Source organism: Dama dama, chromosome 6, assembly GCF_033118175.1.
Source record: "Dama dama isolate Ldn47 chromosome 6, ASM3311817v1, whole genome shotgun sequence".
NCBI lineage: Eukaryota > Metazoa > Chordata > Mammalia > Artiodactyla > Cervidae > Dama > Dama dama.
Genome location: NC_083686.1, coordinates 24,679,786 through 24,697,638, shown reverse-complemented (window position 1 = coordinate 24,697,638; position 17,853 = coordinate 24,679,786). Strand labels below are relative to the sequence as shown.

The 17,853-nt window shown below is 42.9% G+C and overlaps 2 non-coding genes across 2 annotated transcripts; both read left to right on the top strand.

Moving 5' to 3' along the window:
* Positions 1 to 11,686: 11,686 nt before the first annotated feature.
* Positions 11,687 to 11,758, top strand: TRNAA-UGC (transfer RNA alanine (anticodon UGC)). The gene has a single exon. It is a non-coding gene; the product is annotated as a tRNA-Ala (tRNA).
* A 5,074-nt stretch (positions 11,759 to 16,832) lies between these two features.
* Positions 16,833 to 16,939, top strand: LOC133058943 (U6 spliceosomal RNA). The gene has a single exon (XR_009693451.1). It is a non-coding gene; the product is annotated as a U6 spliceosomal RNA (small nuclear RNA).
* Positions 16,940 to 17,853: the final 914 nt, after the last annotated feature.

The following is a 17,853-nucleotide window of genomic DNA, read 5'->3' as shown; positions in this document are numbered from 1 at the left end:
TTTTTCTATGCTACTCTGTGTCTTTTGGCTTACATTACTTTTGATATAAAGTCAGTGGAAAATCTTATCCTTGTTCTCCTGAATGTAATGTGTCTTTCTTTCTCTGGCTGCTTTTAATACAGGTACTTTACCATTGGTTTTCAGAATATTGATTAAAATATATCAAGATGTGATTCTTTGTACCTATTTATTCTGTTTGGAGTTTGCGGACCTTATTGTGTCTCTTGGCAAGTATATATTTTTACAATCAAATCTGGAATTCCAGTTATTATTCTTTAGATATCTCTCCCATACTCAATTTACATGTGTTAGATTGCTTGATGTTGATCCACAAGTCACTGGAATTCTGTTTCTGTATGTATGTTAGTATGCACACACGTATTTTCTTTCTCCTTTTCTTTCTGAGCTTTAGTTTGAACTTTTTGGGGGGCCTGTATCTTCAAGTCCTTTTTGTTCTTCTGTCTTGTGCAATCATCTGCTAAGCCCATCTAGTGAATTACGCATCTCTGATTTTTAGGTCTAGAAGTTACATTTGTTTCTTTCATTATAATTTTCCATGTTTCTCATTATGTTTCTCAAGCTTCCTAGGTGGCTCAGCGGTAAAGAATTCACCTGCCAATGCAGGAGATGCAAATTTGATCCCTGGATGGGGAAGATTCCCTGGAGAAGAGAATGGCAACCACTCCAGTATTCTTGACTGGAAAATTCCACGGGGTTGCAAAGAGTCAGACATGACTAAATGCTCACACACACTTGCTCATTGTGTTCGTTGAGCTTTTCTTTAGATCCTTAAACATATTTACAATAGCTCTCTTTAAGTCCTTGTCTGCTAATTTCATCATTTCTGTCATTTATGCATCTGTTTTGACTGACTTGTTTTTCCTGGCTAAGGATCATATTTTCATGTTTTCCCACATATCTGGTAATCTTTTTACCAGATTCTGGATTTTGTGTCATATTATTGAGTGTCTGATTTTTGCTGCTTTCCCTTAAAAAGTGCTGAGCTTTATTCTTGGAGGCAGTTAATTTGGTTGGGGATCAGCTTGGTCTTTTTGAGGTTTATCTTCAAGCTCTTCTTAGGAGGATCTAAAGTCCCCTTCATTTTAGGACTACTCTAGCCTTGCTCCTAAGGTATGGCATCTCTGGAGTCTACTGAGTTCTAACCAATTGGAACTAGAATGTCTCTCAACGCTCTTCAAGCTTCAGTTATTGCTTATTTTGCAAGTTCTTGGTAATTTTTATTTCTCCAGTAATTATTCTATGTGCCCAGCTTATGGAGTCTCAGCTTACACGTGTACAGCCTAATATTTGGGCAAAGGCTTAAGGGGATCCTATGAATACTTATGGGCTTCCCTGGTGGCTCAGCAATAAAAAATCCACCTGCCAATGCAGGAGACTCGAGTTCCATCCCTGAGTCAGGAAGATCCCTTAGAAGAGGGCATAGCAACCCACTCCAGTATTCTTGCCTGGAGAATCCCATGGACAGAGGATGATGGCGGGCTACAGTCCACAGGGTCACAAAGAGTTGGACATAACTTAGGAACTAAACAACAAAAACAAATGAATATACTTAAAAATTCCTTTTTCTCTAAACCTTTTGCTCTGCAAACTTGCCCTCCAAATTCCTGTTGCCTCAATCTGCACAACTCTGATCTGTTTATATATCCATCTCCTCATCTCAGTGAGGCTGCTATGTTCTGCTTGCAACTTCTTTCTCTGTACTATTGTCCAGATAGCCTGGGAAATCAGAGGGCTCACCAAATGTGTTTTATTTTTCTCAGGAATCAGAGTTCTGAGTGCCTGTTGTTCAATGTCTGAGGACAGTTGTTTTACACATTTTGTCCAGTTTTCTAGTTACTTACTGCAGGGAGGCTAACCAATACCAGTTATGCTATCATGACCATAGCAGAAGTCAAACAGGTTTTATTAAAATAACATTTACCAAGCCTCACTTTATTAGATATCACATAAAAGCTTTATCTGCGTTGTTTTATATAATCTTCATATAAACTCCATAAAGTAGGCAACTTTTTTCCTTATTACAGACATAAAACTGAGGCTTAGGAAGTCAAAGAAACTTGCCCCAGTTTATGTAGCCAGTAAGTTATGAAACAGTACTCAGAAACCTGTCGGACTCTCTGCTCCTCTTCTTTTAAAAGCCTCTCCTCCCTTTTAATATTTTTTTTTGGTATAAAAAAGTATTACATGCTTTTTAAATAGACATTTCAAAATATAAATAAATGTGAGAGAAAAAAATCTGCAGGTCCTGTATTTGCACCATCCATTGACAGCCACTGTTAACATTTTATATATATATATATATATATATATATATATATATATATATTTACAATATATAAAATGAACAGAAAGATTAATTTGTTTTACAAAAATAAAATCCTATGAATCCTACTATATCTCAATACATACTGCTTGATAATTTGTCTTTTCCGCTCAATAATACCTTATAAGCATTTTCCATTAGATATAAGGGTTTCCCAGGTGGCACTAGTGGTAAAGAATCTGCCTGCCAATGCAGGAGATATAAGAGATGCAGGTTTGATCCCTGGGCTGGGCAGATCCCCTGGAGGAGGAAATTAGATGTAAACATTCTTTGAGAACAAGAATTTTTAGTTTCTATTATCACAAATTTCCATCATACCCCCAAGGAATACAGAATACCATAGTTAATCCTCCTGTACACATAACCCTCACTTAATTTTAAAATGAACATTTTTCAACCTTTGAATATAATTTTTAACAGCTCATATTCTAACACATAGATTAGCATTTTTAATTTAACCGATTCTGTTGTTGAACCTTGTGTTGTTTCTCACTATTGTAAATAACACTGCAAAGATCTTTCTGAGTAAGTCTTGGCACAAATATAAGATTATTTCCTCAGGATAAATTCCTGAAAATAAAATTACTTGATTAAAGAGGATAAATATTTTAAGGCTTTTGAAACATGTTCACAAAATGCACATTAGAAAGTTTGTGTTAATTTACCTTACTTCCTCCCAATAACAGTTTCTGAGTGCTATTTCACCACATTCTCAAATAACTAAGCGTTAATCTTTATACAAGGGGCTTCCCAGGTGGCACAGTGGTAAAGAACCCACCTGCCAAGGCAGGAGACACGGGTTCGATCCGTGGGTCAGGGAAGACCCCCTGGAAAAGGAAATGGCAACCCACTCCAGTATTCTTGCCTGGAGAATCCCATGGACAGAGGAGCCTGGCGGGCTACAGTCCATGGGGCCACAAACAGTCAGATACAACTGAACGACTGAGCATGCACACATGAATCTTTAAACATGCTTTTGCCTACTGGAAGGTTGATTGACACACAGTCATTCTCTCTGTAAAGTCACCGTCCCCCACCCTTCAGTTAGCTACAGGGCGACTGGCTCTCATCAGATTTACTTGGAGCTGAACATCAAAATAAGACTAGAGAACAACACCATTCTTTGTTCTACATATTTCTCCTAAAGAAAATACACCCTACTTATCCCACACCTGTGGTCCTGCTGCCTAGAATTTGTACCCACTTAGAAAGGCAAGAACCCCTTATTTTGGCAGCAATGGAGGACAGCTGATGAGCCACAGATACTGGCAAAAGTGGCACCAGCTGCCTGTCTGATACTAGACCAAAGCTAACGCTGTGCCCAGATTTGCATGTGCCTTCCTGTTCTCTCGGCTTGTATCCAGACTACAAAAAAGGTCTCCACAAGCTGGCTCCAACACAGCTTACAACCATGTTTCAGTGGGCAAAGAGAAGCTCAGGACACAAGGGTGGCTTATGAGAGAGAAACTTTCTGCGTGAACTGAGAGCTCTTCAAATCATTTCACCCTCTCCTCTCTGTCCTTGGCAGTCAAGTAGAAGACCTGAAAGGATGCCAGGATAGTCCCAGCACTAGAAACTGGCTCTGGACAATAAAGAGACATGAAAAGCTACAGAAACTAGTCTAAAACCTGCAACTAGGGCACGTGGATTTCAACACAGAAACTTACATTCTCATTAGAGAGTAAGCTTCCCAAGGACTGAATGTTGTCTTTTTGGTTCACAGATTTATCCCAGAGGTAAGAAAAAATGTTTGACACAATGTAGGCACTCAATAATTATTTGTTGAATGGATTCATTAAATGAAAAAGAAAGTATTGGGGAAACTATATTCAACAATCACATATTAAGGACTTAAAATATGTGCTTAATATATATTGACACAGGAAGAAGGCTGGGCATAACCTTTAAAAGAATGACAGCCATTGAGGGCATGACATAAACTGGTTAGAACTAACTAGGTCCAAGATGGCAGACAAGTCAACTTCCACTAGACCACGAACCTCAGTATGAGCTCATCGTAACATATTAGCTAAATCATACCCTCAGGTGCCTTCACAGTTCAGAGGTTGATGATTTAAAGGTCAAAAAAGGGACAGAGACCCAATTCCAGGAAATCTCCGCCCCTTCCCCAAATTCAGGGCTTTCCTGGTGGCTCACAGGGTAAAGTGTCTGCCAGCAATGCGGGAGGCCTGGGTTTGATCCCTGGATCCAGGAAGATCCTCTGAGAAGGAAATGGCAACACACTCCAGTACTCTTGCCTGGAAAATCCCATGGACAGAGGAGCCTGGTAGGCTACAGTCCATGGGGTTGCAAAGAGTCATACACAACTGAGGGACTTCACTTTCACACCCCAAAATAGTTGGAATAAACCTCCTACTCATTAGCTTGTGAAATTGCCCAGCCCATAAAAACAAACAACCCCATAATTCGGGCTTCCCAGGTATGCTGGTGGTAAAGAACCCGCCTGCCACTGCAGGTTAAACATAAGACACGCCGGTTGTTTCCCTGGGTCGGGAAGATCCCCTAGAGAAGGGAATGGCAATCCACTCCAGTATTCTTGCCTGGAGAATCTCATGGACACAGGAGCCTGGAGGGCTACGGTTCACAGGATCTCACAGAGTTGGACACGACTGAGGTGACTTAGCACGACAAGGCCGTATTTCAGGTCCACTCTCACTTTCTGAGACGGTGCACACCTCTGTCTGTGGAGTGTGTATCTCCTCGAATAAACACATTCTTTCACTCTACATCGGCACGCTGTGGAATTCCTTCCTGCATGAAGCCAAGGACCCTAACTTGGCAGCCATCCCAGGAACTCACCTGAGACCTGGGCCATGACCATTCTCTTGCTGTCTACTTTTCCTGCAACAACATCACTGAGTTAGGAGATAACTAGAGAGACTCAAGGAAGGGTTAAAACCAAACTTGCCCTCTGAAGAAGCTGACACACACACAACAAAACCCTGAGTCCTCAGGAATGGTGCAGACAGCAAGGATTCTTGGGGTTCGGAGAAGGGAGAAATACTTATATCTTAAATGACAAGGGAAGGCCATAGAAAGGAGGTCAGTTTGGGGCCAGGTCTTGAAGGCTAGTATATTAATTCTTTAGGGCTGCTGTAACAAAGTACCACACGCTGGGAGATGTGAAAGAACAGAAATTTCTCTCACCATTCTGGAGTCCGGAAGTCTGAAGGAGAATCCTTCCATGCCCCTGCCTAGTACTGGTGGCTCCACGGCAGTGGCAGCCAACTCTCATCTCTGTCCCCGTCTTTGCATGTCCTTCTTTTCTTTCCTGTGTTGTATGCTAAGTAGATTTAGTCATGTCCAACTCTTTTGTGACCCCATGGACCATAGCCCACCAGGCTCTTCAGTCCATGGGATTCTCCAGGCAAGAAGACTGGAGTGGGTGGCCCTGCCCTCCTCCCGGGGATCTTCCCAACCTAGGGATTGAACTGGTATCTCTTACGTCTCCTGCATTGGCAGGCAGGTCCTTTACCACTAGAGCCACTGAGGAAGCTCTCTTCCCTACGTTCAGTTCAGGTCAGTCACTCAGTCGTGTCCGACTCTTTGTGTCCCCATGGACTGCAGCACACCAGGCTTCCCTGTCCATCAGCAACTCCTGGAGCTTGCTCAAACTCATGTCCATTGAGTTGGTGATGCCGTCCAACCATCTCATCCTCTGTTGTCCCCTTCTCCTCCTGCCTTCAATCTTTTCCAGCATCAGGGTCTTTTCTAATGAGTCAGTTCTTCACATCAGGTGGTGAAATTATTGGAGCTTCAGCATCAGTCCTTCCAAAGAATATTCAGGACTGATTTCTTTTAGGATTGAGTGGTTTGATCTCCTCGCTGTCCAAGGAACTCTCAAGAGCTTTTTCCAATATGACAGTTCAAAAGCACCAATTCTTCAGTGCTCAGCTTTCTTTTTGGTCTAACTCTCACATCCACACATGACTACTGGAAAAACCATAGCTTTGACTAGATGGACCTTCCCAACATTACTGTGTCTTTTTCTGTCTTTTCCAAGGACATTCATTGGATTTAGGGCCCACCCTAATCCAGTATGATACCATTTTAAGCCTTATCTTAATTATCTTAATTACATATGCAAAAGACTCCATTTCCAAATAAGATCACATCCCAACCTGAGTTTCTGAGTGACACTATCCAACCCACTATGAATGAGTAGAACACTAGTAACAACAAGGACTTCCCTGGCAGTCCAGTGGTTAAGGCTCTGTGCTTCCAATGCAGGGAGTATGGGTTCAATCCCTGGTCAGGGAACCAGGTTCCTGCAAGCTCAAACCCAGCCAAAACTCTGCTTGGGACTTGAACCCACGTGTCTGGGACGCAAACCCAGTCAAAATGCACAGTACCTGGTTTCAGGACCTAACGAAGCTCAGGTTCTTGATGTCTCATCACAGAAAGAATTCAGTGAGAGACAAAGTCATAGGTAAGATGTAGATTTATTCAGATTCAGAGAGAAGCACATTCCATAGACAGAGTGTGGTCATCGCGGAGGGCAAGTGTGCCATGAAATGTGGTGCAGTTAGTTTTTATAGGCTGGGTAATTTCATGTCATCAGTGATCAATGCAAAGAACTAGAGAAAAACAATAGAATGGGAAAGACTAGAGATTTCTTCAAGAAAATCAGAGATACCAAGGAACATTTCATGTAAAGATGGGCACAATAAAGGACATGAATGGTATGGACCTAACAGAAGCAGAAAATATTAAGAAGAGGTGGCAAGAATACACAGAAGAACTATACAAAAAAGATCTTCATGACCCAGATAACCATGATGATGTGATCACTTACCTAGAGCCAGACATCCTGGAGTGCAAAGTCAAGTGGGCCTTAGGAAGCATCACTACAAACAAAGCTAGTGGAGGTGATTGAATTCCAGTTGAGCTATTTCAAATCCTAGAAGATGATGCTGAGAAAATATTGCACTCAATATACCAGAAAATTTTGAAAACTCAGCAGTGGCCACAGAACTGGAAGAGGTCAGTTTTCACTCCAACCCCAAAGAAAGACAATGCCAAGGAATGTTCAAACTACTGCACAATTGCACTTATCTCACACACTAGTAAAGTAATGCTCAAAATTCTCCAAGCCAGGCTTCAACAGTATGTGAACTGTGAACTTCCAGATGTTCAAGCAGGATTTAGAAAAGGTAGAGGAACCAGAGATCAAATTGCCAACATCCATTGGATCATCAAAAAACAAGAGAGTTCCTGAAAAACATCTATTTCTGCTTTATTGACTATACCAAAGCCTTTGACCGTGTGGATCACAACAAACTGTGGGAAGTTCTTCAAGAGATGGGAATACCAGGCCACCTTTCCTCCTCCTAAGAAACCTGTATGCAGGTCAAGAAGCAACAGTTAGAACCGGACATGGAACCATAGACTGGTTCCAAATCAGGAAAGTAGTACGTCAAGGCTGTATATTGTCACCCTACTTATTTAACTTATATGCAGGGTACATTGTGAGAAATGCTGGGCTGGATGAAGCACAAGCTGAAATCAAGATTGCCGGGAGAAATACAAATAACCTCAGATATGCAGATGACACCACCCTTATGGCAGAAAGCAAAGAGGAATTGAAGAGCCTCTTGATGAAAGTGAAAAAGGAGAGTGGAAAAACTGGCTTGAAACTTAACATTCAAAAAACTAAGATCATGGCATCTGGTCCCATCACTTCACGTCAAATAGATGGAGAAACAATGGAAACAGTGAGAGACTTTATTTTGGGGGGCTCCAAAATCACTGCAGATGGTTGACTGCAGCCATGAAATTAAAAGATGCTTGCTGCTTGGATGAAAAGCTATGACCAACCTAGACAGCATATTAAAAAGCAGAGATATTACTTTTCCAATAAAGGTTCATCTAGTCAAATCTATGGTTTTTCTAGTAGACATGTAAGGATGTGAGTATTGGACTATAAAGAAAGCTAAACACCGAAGAATTGATGATTTTGAACTGTGGTGTTGGAGAAGATACTTGAAAGTCCCTTGGACTGCAAGGAGATCCAACCAGTCCATCCTAGAGGAAATCAGTCCTGAATATTCACTGGAAGTACTGATGTTGGAGCCGAAATTCCAATACTCTGGCCTCCCAATGCGAAGAACTGACTCATTTGAAAAAGACTCTGATGCTGGGAAAGAGTGAAGGCGGGAGGAGAAGGAGACGACAGAGGATGAGATGGTTGGATGGCATCGTCAATTCAACGGACATGAGCTTGAGTAAGCAAAGAGTCAGACACAACTGAGCAACAGAACTGAACTAAGCTGAGCTGAATTTCATATGCTAATGAGTGAGAGGATTCGGTTCAGTTCCGTTGCTCAGTCGTGTCTGACTCTATGACCCCATAGACTGTAGCACAACAGGCTTCCCTGTCCATCACCAACTCCTGGCGCTTACTCAAACTCATGTCCATTGAATTGGTGATGCCATCCAACCATCTCATCCTCTGTCATCCCCTTCTCCTCCTGCCTTCAATCATTCCCAGCATCAGGGTCTTTTCAAATGAGTCAGTTCTTCACATCGGTGGCCAGAGGATTGTAGTTTCAAGTTCAGGATCTGTGGGAGGATTATTCCAACTATTTTGGGAAAGGGGTGGAGATTTCCAGGTTTTGGGCCACCACCCACTCCTTGAACTTCTGACAGTCCCTTGGAACTGTCTTGGCACCTCTGGTTGTGTCATTTCACTTGCTGATTGAGGATCAAGGTCTAGTCTTGTCTGCCATCTTTGTCCCACTTGATTCTAACTGGTTTATGCTGTGCCCTTGGGCTATGTCATTCTTTCCAAAAGCTGTGCCTTGCCCCTTTCCCTCCTGTTACAATGGTGTGGCCAGAAACAAAAAGTATTGACGAAAATATTCCTCCCAAATGCAAAGTGAGTTTAAGAACAGGTTTCCCCAAAACCAATATTTAGCCAAAGACTGAAAACTTTCTGAAGTTAGATTATAGAGCAACCCTGATGAGTACACAGGAAAACAGAAAACTTCAAATTGAAGGATTCCCAATAGACATGTGATCTCCTGAGCTGAACTTCTGAAAACTTAAAACAATTTAAAATGCACATGGAATGCATAAAATTGTAATTGAGCAGGATTCTATGGGGTCTTCCTGGAACACTCTCTCAACCTCCTTGTCCTCTGCCTGCCCTGTAGAAAAACTGTAGCCTCGTAGGCTTTCCCTGAGTTCCACAAAGTGAATTTAATCAGAGGAAAGAGAAAACGCAGCAAGGAAAACAGTCAAGCAAGACAAAATAATAACAGTTCAGCCATTAAACAAAGTCAAGGACCTTCAGTTCCTCCTCGAGGGCTATACATGATATTCTGAGTCACATCTTTTGAGCTGTTTTGCAAATACTGAAACCCCTACCAGATGGAAGAAGTTAACTGTCTGCTGCCCACAAGGACAAAGACCCCAGACCAATTGGAACCAGAAGGTTGATGATGTTGACTCCCACAATTACCTCACCGCCCAGTCAGAAGCATGTCCTTGAGCTGACACCAACCCCCTCCCTTATCTTGTTTTTAAAAACCTTTCCCTGCAAGCCTTGGGGAATTCAGAGTCTTTTAAGCACTAACTGTCCTTGACTCCTTGCTTCAAAGTGAAAGTGTTAGTCATTCCACTGTGTCCAACTCTTCGTGACCCTATGAACTATAGCCTGTAGGCTCCTCTGTCCATGGAATTTTCTAGGCAAGAATACCAGAGCAGGTTTCCATTTACTGTTCCAAGGGATCTTCCCGACCCAGGGATCAAACCCAGGTCTCCTGCATTGCAGGCAGATTCTTTACCAGCTGAGCCACCAGGGAAGCCAGGACTCCTTGCTTGGTGCCCTGCAATAAATGCTTCACTTTCCTTCACGACAGGGGCTTCCCTGGGTTAGATTCCTGATTTCTTAACTTACTTGATCTGTAATTCAGAGCCTGTTGCTGCCTTTCTCCAGAGCTGTTTTCCACATCAGTAATTTAGGGATAATAATTATCCCTAGGATAAAACTGTCTTCTGGGATTGTGCAAAAAAAAACAAACAACCCTCAGTTTTCCTCCTGTGTGTCTCCCTTACTCTCACACTATTGCCACGCTCAGAACATTTTTTTAAAAAATATGTTTTTCCTTTAATTCACAATAATCTATTTTGCTTTTAATTGATTAATTTTTGGTTGCGCTGGGTCTTGCTGTGAGCAGGCCTTCTCTAGTTTTAGTGAGCTATTCTTCGTTGAGGAGCTTGGGCTTCTCATTGCAGTGGCTTCTGTTTTTGTGGAGCACAGGCTCTAGACTCACGGGCTTTAGGAGTTGTGCACAGATTTCAGTTGCTGCCTCCACCCCCACCCCCACTGGCCCTGGGATGTGGAATCTTCCCGAACCAGGGATTGAACCTGTGTCCCCTGCACTGGAAGGCAGATTCTTATCCACTGTACCAATGGGGAAGTCCCTCAAAACTTCTGATACCAAAAAAAAAAACAACTTCTGATACCAGATGAGTGGCTGTTTTTCCTGCACCAAATAATTCTCTGTGACACCAGCTCTGTGTCTTACAACCTAACTCGGTTCTGATACTCTGCCTGGAGATACTATCAGCTCCTAGGTGAAGGGTTCAGTCCTACAAGACTGTCCAACTTCAGATGATAATCACAAGTCCAGGTTGTTTCCTGTGCTTCTGACCGATGAGCTATACACAACTCCCTCCCCACTCAGGATCAGTTCATTTGCTACAGCAGCTCAAGAAAACAGTTCACTCCCTGTTGACCAGTGGATTGTAAAAAGATATGATAAAGGCTAAACAGATGAATGTCCAGATGGAAGGAATGTGTAGGGCCAGATATGTGGGGGCTTCCCTGCCCTCTCTGGGTGTGCCCTCCCCCAGCACCACCATGTATTCACCAACGTAGAAGTTTCTCAGAACCTGGTCCTTTGGGGATTTTTATGGCGGTTTCATCACGTAGGCATGATTGATCATCAACCCATTTCCAGCCCTCTTCCTTCTCTAGAGAATGGAGGATGTGGCTGAAAATTCCAAGCTTCTGATCCTGTCTTATCTTTCTGGTGACCAGGCCCCAAGCAGGAGCCCACCCAGGGGCACCTGACTAGAACAAAAGACAGGCTTGTTACCCAGGAAATTCCAAGGGATTTAGGGACCAGGTTTAAACAAAAGATGCTCCTCCCAGTGCTCTTATCACTTAGCAAATGTCAATGGTTTTAGGCGCTCTGTGCCAGGAACCACAGAGACCAAATATATATTTTTTCTAACATCTCACAGGTTGAAATAGAGATGAAAAGAAACAATGAATGAAGAGTGCTTTGTTTAGGACCTGGCATGTAGAGGGTAGGGGATGTAGCTCAGTGGTAGAGCACATGCTTTGCATGTATGAGGCCCCGGGTTCAATCCCCGGCATCTCCACATTTTGGGGCTTCCCTCGTTACTCAGCTGGTAAAGAATCTACCTGCAATGCAGGATACCTGGGTTCGATCCCTGGGTTGGGAAGATCCCCTGGAAAAGGGAAAGGCTGCCCACTCCAGTTTTCTGGGCTGGAATATTCCACAGTCCATAGGGTTGCAAAGAGTTGGACACTTCTGAGCAACTTTCACTTCAAAGCTTCCTTTGTAGCTTAGTCGGTAAAGCATCTGCCTGCAATGCTGGAGACTTGAGTTCGGTTCCTGGGTCAGGAAGTTCCCCTGGAGAAGGAAATGGCAACCCACTCCAGTATTCTTGCCTGGAGAATTCCATGTACAGAAGAGCCTGGCAGGCTATAGTTCATGGATTCGCAAGAGTTGGACATGACTATCTATCTTTCTTTCTGGCATGCAAAAACTGCTCTATAGATGTCAACTCATTATTTTAAGATGCTGTTAGCAGTGGAGAATGAATTTGGTGAAGGGATGGAAAGAGTTATGAAGCTACAGGCCAAGGTTAAGAATAAAGGAAGAAACTTTATGTTCAAGAAGGAAAAATAATTAATGCTTTTCCAAGGCCTGGCCTATATTCCTATTCACTGCAATAGCTACAGCAGCAATTCACAGAATATAGTCAGGACATCTGAGAATTCCCCAAACCTTTTGAGGGAGTCACTGCGGCCTTTTTTCACTCTCATTTTTCACTCCCATTCCCTGGCATTTCCTAGAGGCTTACACACATATGAAGTCACACCTGATGAACACAGAAGCAGATATGAGAAATCCAGCTGTCTTTTATTAAGCCAGACATTAACAATACTCGCCAAAAATGTAAAACAATGACAGTTCTATTGCTTAATTTTTTGAAAAATATTTATGTCAATACTGTTGTTGTTAAGTTGTTAAGTCATGTCCAACTCTTTGAGACCCCATGGACTGTAGCACAAAAGGCTTCCCTGTCCTTCACTAGGTCCAGGAGTTTGCTCAAAGTCGTTTCCATTGAGTGGATGATGCTTTCTAGTTATCTCGCCCTCTGCCGCCCCTCTCTCCTGTTGCCTTCAATCTTTGCCATTGTCAGGATCTTTTCCAATGAGTCAGCTCTTTGTCAAAGTATTGGAGCTTCAGCTTCAGCATCAGTCCTTGCAATGAATATTCAGAGTTCATTTCCTTTAGGATTGACTGGTTTGTCCTCCTCGCAGTCCAAGGGACTCTCAAGAGTCTTCTCGAGCCCCACAATTTGAAAGCATCAATTCTTCGGCACTCAACATACACATTAATTACTGTTAATTTAAAATGAATAAATAAATCAAAATGTTAAAGATTTCTGCTTTAATTTCAGGTACAGTAAATACCAATAAATATAACCCACAAAAAAGCTCTTAAATTCTCATTTTTATAGTGCGAAGGGTCCTACAACCAAAAAGTTGGTCTAGAGGAGCACATGACATGTCATGGGGCCAAATAGTTAGGCATTATAGCAGGTAATCACTGGATTGAAGTGGCCTCTACTTTTATATTCAGAGCTTATTTCATCATTGGCAAGACTTTTAGGAATTTTATGGGGATAGCTGCGTGGAATCAGAGTTTTCCATAATGTATCCATTTCCTTTGCTTCTGAGCAACTCTTCCCATTAGGGCAGAGCTCCATTAGTTGTAGAAGTCATGGATCCACTCGGGACAGTGCAAGCAAAGCGGAACATGAAGTCCACCACTGAGAACTCAGCCTGCGATCTCTACTAGTACTCTCAGTTTCCAGCGTAAACTCCCCTTATTCCACATCCTTTATTTATTTATTTATTTATTTTTTTAAATTTATTTATTTATTTATTTTATTTTTGGCTCTGCTGGGATCTTCATTGCTGCCTGGGTTTTCTCTGCTCCCTAGTGGCAGTGCACAGGCTTCTCTTGTCACGGAGCCTGGGCTGTGGAGTGCAGGCTCAGTAGTTGTGGCACACGGGCTTAGCTGCTCTGGGATCTCCCCAGACCAGGGATCGAACCTGTGTCTTCTACATTGGCAGGTGGTTTCTTTACCACTGAGCCACCAGGGAAGCCCTCCACATCCTTTCTTACTTCATTCATCCTAGAATTGCCAATTTCATTTGCAATAAACTGAAAACCCCTCAAACCTTTACTTAGATTACACCTTTGCTCTTTTCTTTTCTTAAATATTTATATATTTACACAACTCCACTGGGTCTTAGTTGCAACATGAGAGATCTTTAGTTGAGGCATGCGGGATCTAATTCCCTGACCAGGGATTGAACCCCACCCCACTGCATTTGGTGTCTTAGCCACTGGACCACCAGGTAAGTCCTACTTTTGCTCTTTGTTGTCCTTGTTATGTTCCAGAACTCCTGACGTTTCTTTCCAAGGTATAAATGGTCATATTTTATACCATGTGACACCATCCTAACTGGCCACAGCAGACTGAACTGGAATTGGATATTTAATCCAAAGTTAGCCATTCATGGCTTATCTGTGATGTGTTCTCTGCTAGTCTGATGATAGCTTCCCTGTCCTTTTTTTTTTTTTTAAATCATCTAGGAGCTTGCTCAAATTTTTTTATTAAAAAAAAAAAAAATTCAAGGAGCTGATTTAAAAGACCAATTCCCAGGCCTCTCTGTCTTGGAGATACTGATTCAGGTATTTGAATGGGGCTTGTAAATGAGTCTGTATAATAAGTTTCCAGGTGTGTCTTCTCAGCGAAAAGTGAATGTGTTAATCACTCAGTCACATCTGTCTCTGTGACCCTATGGACGGTAGCCCACCAGGGTCCTCTGTCCATGCAATTCTCCAGGCAGGAATATGGAGTGGATTGCCATTCCTGTCTCTAGGGGATCTTCCCTACCCAGGGACTGAACCCCGGTGTCCAGTATCGCAGGCATATTCTTTACTGCTGATCCACCAGAGCAGCGTAGAAAGTGGATGCGTGTTTTACAAAGCCATTGGAACATCCGAGATATGGAAAAGGACAGAGATTTTCCATCTTCATGACCACACCAGCTCCTTGGATCCACCGCAGAGATTCTAAGTAGATCTGGTCTGGGGCCCAGGAATCACCATTTTATGCCCCCTAGGTGTCTGATGTGAACACTCAACTTTGAGAACAGCCAAGGATGAGACAGTTTCAGCAGATTATCTTGCTTCTGCAATTCCCTACCACAAGAGACCGAATTTTTAGGTTTTATTTTAATTATTTATTTTTGGCTGTGCTAGGACTTTGTTGCTTTGAGGGCTTTCTCTTACCGCAGCAAGCAGGGGCTACTCTCTGTTTGCGGTGCTTGGGCTTCTCGTGGTGGCGTCTCTTGCTGTGGCTCCCCAGCTCTAGAGCACAGGTTTAGAAGTTGTGGCGTACAGGCTTGGTTGCTCCACCGTAAGTAGGACCTTCCCTGACCGGGAATCAAACCCTGTCTCTTCCATTGGTAGGCGGGTTTTTGTTTTTTTTTTACCACTGAACCACCAGGGAAGCCCTGCATTTTATTTTACTTTATTTTTACTGAAAGGTCATATTGGAGTGGATACAGTTTTGGAACAGACCACTGTCTCTGCTATGGGGGAAGGTCGAGCAGGATGAGGGGTCCAGGGAAACCTAAGGATGGCTCTGTGATATTTAGGGCCTGAGGCTGGAGTAGGGGCGGGGCAGGAGGGGCCCAGACAGAGAAGCTCCATTCCTTCCATTCCTCCGGCCAGTTGCTCTGTCCAAACTCCACCAAACAACAGCCCCGACCCTGACACTGATCATGTGCCTGACAATTAGAACTGGTTGGAACGGTTATGCAATGTTGTAAATGCCTTTGTAAACTGCAGCACAGACTACCTTGGTGAAGACAGCAAATTACACCCTGGATCTTCCCATCCCTGGAATCTGAATACTAGCAGCGCATAGGCCACCCAGAGGGAAATCAGGAAGTCAGCTCTCAGAGAGGTACTACACTTGATCTTAGCCAAAAGGCTGAGAAGCGATTCAGAGAGGTACTTATCTTTACTATCAGATGATCCTATCACTTATTTTCCAAGAAGGTCCAATTACACTTCTCCTTTCTGGAAAGAACTTAATCACTTGTACCAGCTTGATTTGGGCACAGGTATTCTGTTTCTCCTACTAGAAAAGTGTTCTCTGGTCACCTCTCAAAATTCACAATGAACCTCTCTCTACCTCAGGCTCCTAAAGGCAAGCTTTATTTTTCTCGGTAGGAATCTATCCCCATCTATCAAACTATTCTTGTTGTTTAGTCACTGAGTCATGTCTGACTCTTTGCATAACCCCAGGCTCCTCTCTCCGTGGGATTTCCCAGGCAAGAATACCAGAGTGGGTTGCCATTTCCTTATATATTGGCTTATTTATACTGTTTTCTGCTTTCCTTCACGAGAGTTTAGGTTCTATATGAGGGCATAGTTTTGGTCTGTTTTGTTCTGGCCTAAAACAGTGCCTGGTTCTCAGTAGACTTTTACTAAGTATTTGTTGGGGGGATGAATACAAGGGTTTCGTTCCTCTCCAGGTTGGGGATGGGAGGATAGGTTGGCTGAAGCTTTGCTGAACCAATGGACAGGAGGGAGTGGTGGCTTCTAGGGTCCAGGGTTATGCAAGGAATTTATTTACGAGCTATCTGGCAAAGACACAATCAGAATGGGAGTTTAATGTAGAGGTGATTCAAGGTCCTCAACTTGGGCAGACACAAAGCACTAAGACCAGAGGGGCTGGCGGATAGGAGCTAAGGATGGTACCACGGAGCCCAGAGGTTGGACGTAAGGTCCACAGGTGAGCAGAGGGAAACAGGGAGACAGGTGCCTCAGCAGGGGTACACCTGAACAAATTCTGCTTCCTGCCAATTTCCCCTTGTAAGTGAAAGTCGATCAGTCGTGATCTGACTCTTTGCGACCCCATGGACTGTGGCACACCAGGCTCCTCTGTCCATGGGATTCTCCAGGCAAGAATACTGGAGTGGGTTGCCATTTCCTCTCCAGGGATCTTCCTAACCCCGGGATCAAACCCAGGTCTCCCACATTGCAGGCGGATTCTTTACCGTCTGAGCCACCAAGGAAACCCCTTGTAAGAGTAGGGCTTTAAAAATGGAATTTGGGTGCTTGCTTCGGCAGCACACATACTAAAATTGGAACAATACAGAGAAGATTAGCATGGCCCCTGTGAAAGGATGACATGCAAATTCGTGAAGCGTTCCATATTTAAATAAATAAATAAATAAAAATAAAAATGGAATTTGGGTTGTTTTTTTATTGGCTGTGGCGGGTGTTTGACGCTGCACGTGGGCTTTCTCTGGTTGTGGTGAGCACGGACTACACTCTAGTTGCAGGCTGCGGGCTTCTCACTGCGGGGCCCTGTCTTGTTGCAGAGCACAGGCTCTAGGTGTGAAGTCTCAGTACTTGTGGCACACAGGGCCTACTTGCACCAAGGCCTGTGGGATCTTCCCAGACTAGGGATCAAACTGGTGTTCCTTGCATTGCAAAGCAGACTCTAAACCACTGCACCCCCAGGGAAGCCACCGGATTTTTGTTTTTAATTTATGTTGAGGAGTAGCAATTTATTATTGGCATTATATCAATTAGTAGAGAAACTTCTAAGTAAGGGTAAACTGCTAACAGTGTATCATATGTTTCCGCTAACGATCCCCGACAAATTCACAAGTGTTGTGAGACCAAGTCTGAATCTGAGTAATTTTTAAAATATATTTCACTTTTTATTTTGAAACAATTTCAAACTTACAGAGAAGTTGCAAATAAAAGAGAATTTCTGTTTATCAGATTCCCCAAATGTTAACATTTACCATGTTTGCTTTACCATTCTTTCCTACACTTGTTCCTTAACCATTTGCGATTGAGTTGTAGGTATAATGTTCCTTTGGCTCTAAAGATTTCTGTATGTACTTCCTAAAAACAAGGACATTTGGGGACTTCCCTGGTGGTCCACGAGTTAAGAATCTATATTCCCATGCAGGGGACTGCGTTCAATCCCTGTCTAGAGAACTAAAGTCCCACAAGCCATGTGGTGCAGCCAGAATATTAAAAATAAAAACAAGAACTTTATAAAAATATATATATAACCACAGGACAATGATTAAAATCAAGTAATTAACTTTGATTCAT